Genomic DNA, 6,951 nt, shown 5'->3' on the forward strand with positions numbered 1-6,951 from the left:
CTTCTCAATCTCTTCTACTAGATTAGGGAGCAATATATGTGGGCAGGACATAGAAAACAGGAGATCGTCTGCATATGCCGAGACTTTGTGGGTGTGTCCTCCCACCTATACTCCTTGAATATCTGGGTTTTGACGAACTCTATTCAGCAGTGGTTCGAGTGATAGAGCGAAGAGTAAAGGTGAAAAGGGGCACCCCTCACGCGTGCCATTGGCGATAGAGAAGGGTCTTGAAAGAACTACATTCACTTTCACGGCTGCGTGTGGGATGGTATAGACCAGTGTTTCTCAACTCCAGTCCTCGAGGCGCCCCAACAGGTCATGTTTTCAGTCTTTCCATTATTTTGCACAGGTGATTTAATCAGTTTCACTGGCTTAGTAATTACCACAGCCATTTCATCTGAGGGAAATCCTGAAAACATGACCTGTTGGTGCGCCCCGAGGACTGGAGTTGAGAAACACTGGTATAGACACTCGTTATCCAACTGGTCATACGATCCCCCAGGCCTACCTGCTTTAGTACTTTAAACAGAAAATGCCAATTGACTCTGTCAAATGCTTTTTCAGCGTCAGTGTTCAAGAACACGCAAGGTATGTTTGTCTCGTTGGCCTGATGTACCAGATTAAGAATTTTGTAAAATCCTACTTGGTCCAAATCTACTAAATAGGGAAGCCATGGTTGGAGACGTGCAGCCAGAATTTTGGAAAATAGTTTTAAGTCAATATTCAATAAGGAAATAGGTCTATAGCTTCCACATTCTGTTGGGTCTTTCCCTTCTTTGTAAATTACCGTGATGTGAGCAATAAGTGAGTCAGGAGGGAATGCCGATGTCGAGCCCACTGCATTAAAAACCTTAACCATCTGGTCACTTAAGATCGGGAGGAATTCTTTGTAGTATCTTAACGTAAAACCGTCTGGGCCCGGGGCTTTCCCAGTTTTGACCTTTTTTAATATCTCAGTCAGTTCCTCAGTAGATATGGATTTTTCTAGGGTCTGACGTGTTAAAGATGGAAGTCGAGTAAGGCCAGTTGATTCGAGATACTCCTATATGACAGATGCTGGGGTAGATTTTTGTCTCTGATTATAAGGAGGCGTAATATTTCCTGAATGTCTAGGAAATCTCTTTTGGTGTACGTATTAACTGTCCCTCCCTCTCTTTTATTTGTGGTACGTATGTTAACATAACATACATGTCCGCTTTTTCATCCATCCGTGTGCGGATGAAAAAGGGACATACATTGGTCCCTATGAGATCGCGGGTGTCAGCGGTTGAACATCCGCTGACACCCGATCTCGCCCGCTTCCGCAATGCTCCGATTCTGCAGACAGAGGAAAACCCTATTTTTCCTTCCGTCTGCAGATCGGATCAGGTGAACACAGACATATGGTCCGTGTTCATCCGATCCCCCATAGGGGAGAGCGGGAAAATACAGGGCGGTCCCTGCACAGTGTGCAGGGACCGCCCTGTCATCCGCCGGTTCAGTGGGGATCAATGGAGCGATCCCCGCTGAGCAAGCGGAGGTTAACGGGGCGGATCATTCAATGCAGCAAAGGTGCGTCTAAACTGTGTGTAGTTGTGGCCGAGTGGTTAAGGCGATGGACTCGAAATCCATTAGGGTCTCCCTGCGCAGGTACAAATCCTGCCAACTACGGTATGTTCTTGGATAGTTTGACAAAAGATCTATTTTACGTTAAGGAATAATAACTGTTGAGGGGCTCAACTGACGAGATCCTAGATTACAAAAAAACAGCCCTGACTGCAATATATGCTGACTATCCAGCACTGTCCACCCACGATAATCCCATGTCATCACTAGATGTGTCCAATCTCCTGAGTTGAATGATGGCTAGGATCGTTGAACAAAGAATTACGAGTGCAGAAGCCTTTGAGTATGCGAGATACAACATAGTTCATACAATGGCATGGTCAGGAGTTTAGAAGATGCACCATAGCCTGGAAAAGGGGAAAAACCTGTAGGTGATTGCTATGTTGATGGAATGGGAGCAAGTCCCACACATTTTTTCTCCTTAGTATAGTGCTGAGCATCCCCACCATACAAATTTGCATGCTAAGGGCCCTTTCACCCAGGCGATCCGATCAGGTCCACCTGTCAGTTTTTCAGGTGCACCTGATTGGAAGGTCCATGCATTCCTATGCACTAGCGAGTGTAAACGGACTTGTGTCTTTTTACTCCTGTCTAGGGATGAGCTTCTAGTTCGAGTCAAACTCACGTTCGCATCGCAGTGCATGGATGGTGGGGCGCGGCAGCGGCGGCCATGTTTAATTGCTCCGGTCAACGAGCAGTATATCCCTTCCAACACCGCTCTTCAATCCCTGGAGGAAGCCGGCGGGGGTTACCTGCCAGCAATCATTCTGAAAAAGCCGCCTGATTTAAGCGGGATAAAGACACGTAACCCGAACTGTATGTATCAATTACCGCGGTGTGCGCTTACCCCCACCCCCCTGTGTCCCGCAGTCATTTAAAATCTGGAATCCCTGAATCCTATGGAATACATTCAGGGGTAGCTGGCCACCTGTGGTCCCCCCCTGACCAAACCTGTACCCCGCATGAGAAAGCGGGGCGACTCGGAGCCCCCCTTACAACCGTTCGTCCTCCTGGCCGGTCAGCCTTTCACAAGTAATTAAAGTTAATAAAAACCAATTAATAAAGGCCGCGGCCATATTTATTCCAAATATTTGAGTTTGGTTATTTATTATTCATGTCTGTTTGGTCATTAAATGTATATGCTGCCTGTTATCCCATGGGACCTGCTTTCCAGATGTAAATAAAGTAGACATGTATAGGATGTTTTACATTTTTATGCTGCCCTTGGCTCAGGATCAGTTTAAATCACTTTGTACATATTGCATGTTCATGTTCTTATAGGGTAGGATGCCTTTGCATTATTTGATTTCTCTCTTTTAGGTGTTGCTGTGTCGGTGCGTCTTCTATTGGCTAAGGAGAGACAGGGATTTAGCCAGATAACAACATTAACCCTCTATTTGTTATTACTGTATATAATAGATAGTTAGGTGATAGCATTATCGCTTACTTACTTTTATAATGTACATAACTATTTTTGATACTTGAATGTCATATATGACTGAGTATTTTTCATGAGATACCAATGTTAATTCATGTGGCATGCCACACGTTGTCCTATTGTTACCTTTTTAACCCTTACCCTTTTGCCAGGACATTTGCTCATAGGATTGAGAGCTCAAACTATATTTTTCTGCAAACTCTGAGATGTAGTTTCTTGGGCAGGGGAGGATGTAGCACCCTGGGGTTTAGTCAGGGAGCTCCTCACAAATGTACTTGCCAGAAGTAGTTATCCTGGTTGGTTGATACTCCATCAATCTATTGATTTGTCCCTAAGTTTGGCCTTGTTGCACTTTTCTCGTCTACCACTAGGTGGCCAGGTACTTGGTGGTACTAGATATGAGAAGGGCAACCCAGGTCAGGTTATAAGTATATAGGGTATCTCAACCAATGGGCAGGGGTTTTCTTGAATCCCTTGGCCTGTTGGGAGAACCTATATATTCGGGATGAGGTCAGGTGATCTATGTTCTGTGCCACCTGAACGGCTGTCTAGTGGACGTGTGTTGCACGCCCCAGGCTGCTAGGCAGGAGATTGGGGCTATCCCGGGGCCAGAGTGTGTGAGACCCTATCCAGAAGTAAGAGGACAGCACAGGGTTGGGACTGTGGCTTGCAGTCCAACCGAAAGTGACGGTTCTGTCAGCCAGAGAACCTGTCAGTGATCGGAGGTAAAAGAGAAGCTGTCGCCACAAAGGGACTAACCACCTTTACCAGGGACCACAGCGAGTAACTGAAGAAAGTACCGGAACCATATGCTCACTGAATGGGCACAGTGGAGAATCTGGAAACTTCAGGTGGTTATTAAGTCAGGGACCCAACCTTCAGAGGAGACGCTTGCAGGGCAGCCTTGTGAGTAAAGCCAGGGGCTGGTTAGCAGGGGTGAAGCTTCAGAAGTGTCTGGATTGACAAGCTAGGGACCCAGCAGGGAAGCGTGGGTGACTCTTGAGGAAGATACCACCACTAACCTTGGAGGAGCTCAAGGGATGCAGTCAGTGAATCAGAGGAACTATTTAGAGACCGGGAGCTCTGTTTTGAAGAACTACAAGAGGCAGTTGTAGTGGAGCTGAAAAAACTGATACGTTTGAGTTAGAAACTGTTAAAGGACTGTTGCCATAGGAGACAACATTCCTGCATGGCCAGAAGTGGCGCCTTGCTGAGGCCTTTCCCCTCACACCTGTCCTCCTATTGAAGTCTCAGAGTCTGCCAATTGGATCTATAACTACTTAAGGGTGTCCTGGATCTAACCCTCTTCCCCCACAAATACAAAAAGATTTGCAAAAATAAATAAAACCTCTTTAACATCCAAGAAGTGTCTGGCGCCCAATGACTTTCACCATCTTTGCACCCACTATGCCTCACAACCCACTACATAATGAAGGATGTCAGCTATCTTTGGCCTTGGAGGTCCTTATTAGACTGGACAAGGCCGGAGACCTTGCTACACTTAATAAAACATTTTAAGTTTAAAAAAAGTGGGGGGGGCGTGTCCGGATGTGAGCAAGGCAAGACGTGCTCTGAGAGAGCTCCGCAATACTCCTGCCTTTCCATCCGATTTTTGGAGCGTTTTGAGCCGCGATTTCGGGGACTATACCCCTGATCCTAGTGGGGGAGCATCCGGACATGAGAAGGGGAGCGGCGAAACACGGCCATCAGACCCCTAAGAGCCAGCGTCAGACCCGCTCCGCACGTGGCGCGGACGAGGCCTCGGCTGCCGCCATCTTGCATCCACCTGCTGCTGCTGGAAGCGCCAAGAAGCCTGGGTGTAAAAAGGCCCCGATGGAAGCTCCTGAACTAATCATCCGGCCGGATGACCCACAGCCCACTCCTCCGGTCCAGTACCCAGCCCAGGAGGCGATTACTAGACCGATCCTGGAGGCTATTAACGCTAGCAAGGCCGCGGTCATGGTGAGCATTGACCACCTTGCCACAGAATGCACTTTAATCAGGCATGACTTGGATAAAATCAGGGGGAGGCTGACGGAGGCTGAAGGGAGAATCTCCACTGTGGAGGATGAGACACAATCCCAGGGGAATCAGCTAGCTGAGCTGCAGGCCGTGGTGAGACTCCTACAGGACCGCGCAGATGACGCCGAGGACAGGCAAAGGCGCAATAATGTTCGCGTGGTGGGACTGCCGGAGGGGGCAGAAGGTCCACAATCTACCACATTTGCTGAAAAAAAATTTAAGCAACTCCTGAACCTGGGTGAGAGACCACCAACGTACGTGGTTGAACGGGCGCACAGGGTGCCGATGGGGAGGAGGCCCCCGGGAGAATACCCACGTCCCTTCCTGGTGAGATTTCTGAACTACAGAGATAGGGATATGATCCTGACTGCCTCCAGGAAGGCCCAAGACCTGAAGTATGAAAATGCCAAGGTAATGCTTTTCCCTGACTTTTCGGCTGAGACACAGAGAAGACGGCGTTCCTTTAATGATGTTAGGAAAAGATTGAGAGAAAAGAATATTCAGTACAGCATGCTTTATCCTAGCAAACTGCGGGTTCAACATCAAGGAACAGTGAAGTTTTTCGATCACCCACGTGCTGCGTGTGAATGGCTGGATAGGAACCCATGAGAAGGATTCGATGCAAGATGAGTATTGCTTTTGTTCATAGGCTGGCTGGAGTCATGGCTAGCTGCAATGTTTCTAGTCACCGTATATATTATTTTTCCTTTTTGATGGAAGATGGGCCTAGTTGTAATTGCGTTTGGCTTCAGGTTTTTTTTGCAGAGGTTAGTTTCCCATTATGCCTATATTGCCATGCAGTGCAGTGTTCCTTTATTTTTCATCACCTTGCTGCCTGATGATAGGGGGCATATTTGACATTCTTCACCTTATGCTTGATTTTTGCCATCACTGAAGCCCTTACTATTTTAGATTATTTTATTTTTGATTTTTCATACGCTATCCCTGAAATTTGCACTAAGGTGACAATCGCTCAAGGTGACTGCACAGTTAAATAATTCTGTGAGCTTATGTTTTTGAGGATATATCAACCTGACGCCACTAGATGGAGCTGTGACACTGTTCCTTTCCTCCTGAAGTCTCAAGTACTGAGTTTGTGGCTCCACACTTACCTTGCTCTGGCAGAGCTCTCTGGAACTAAAGTAGTTTTTTTTTCTTTTTAGTTTTCTTTGGAATTTTTGATGCTGGACAAGTGACCGTTCGGAGGACCTCTCTGAAACATCTAAACATTTTCTTTTAGGTGTTCAATTTGTTTTGGGTTGAAGCTGCATACCAGATGAAGGTTTTTTTTTTTTTTAAGCCGTTTTGCTTCTTGGTTCATTTCTTGTTTTTATTTTAAATTTTTTTGTCTGGCTCTGGTATAATAGCAGGGGGGGTAGGGGGGTTGGATTGGGGGGTGGGGGGGTGTTCTCGGGGCTTGTTGCTTACTACTCAGTTCTCGGTCCTCTACCAATGTGGGCCTCTGCTCGGTTTATGGCATGCTGCTTCTTATTAATCGTTGGGGTATGTGTCAGATGTACCGGGGGATTATTTGGCAAACTGGATTATGGCTAATGTGTTCAAAGTAGTGTCATGGAACATCAGAGGACTGAATAGTAAATTTAAGAGGGCCTCAATGTTCCAGTATCTGAAGTCAGTTAAGCCGCATGTAGTCCTCCTGCAAGAAACTCACCTGGAGGGTAGTAGAATTCTGGCGTTACGCAAGCATTGGATCCAAAAGGCATTTCATGCCACGTACTCCACGTTTGCCAGGGGGGTGTCTATACTCATTAGTAAGACGCTTCCATGCACGATCCATCAGGTGATAACTGATCCAGGGGGACCATACGCGGCAGTGGTTCTAGATATAGGAAATCGCAAAATGCTACTTGTAACGGTATATGTAC

At 46.8% G+C, this 6,951-nt stretch overlaps 1 non-coding gene across 1 annotated transcript; it reads left to right on the plus strand.

Annotated features, from left to right (window-relative positions):
• The first annotated feature begins 1,568 nt into the window (after nucleotides 1–1,568).
• On the plus strand, nucleotides 1,569–1,650 carry TRNAS-CGA. The gene has a single exon. It is a non-coding gene; the product is annotated as a tRNA-Ser (tRNA).
• Nucleotides 1,651–6,951: the final 5,301 nt, after the last annotated feature.

Source organism: Rana temporaria, chromosome 4 (assembly GCF_905171775.1).
Source record: "Rana temporaria chromosome 4, aRanTem1.1, whole genome shotgun sequence".
Classification (NCBI taxonomy): Eukaryota; Metazoa; Chordata; class Amphibia; order Anura; family Ranidae; genus Rana; species Rana temporaria.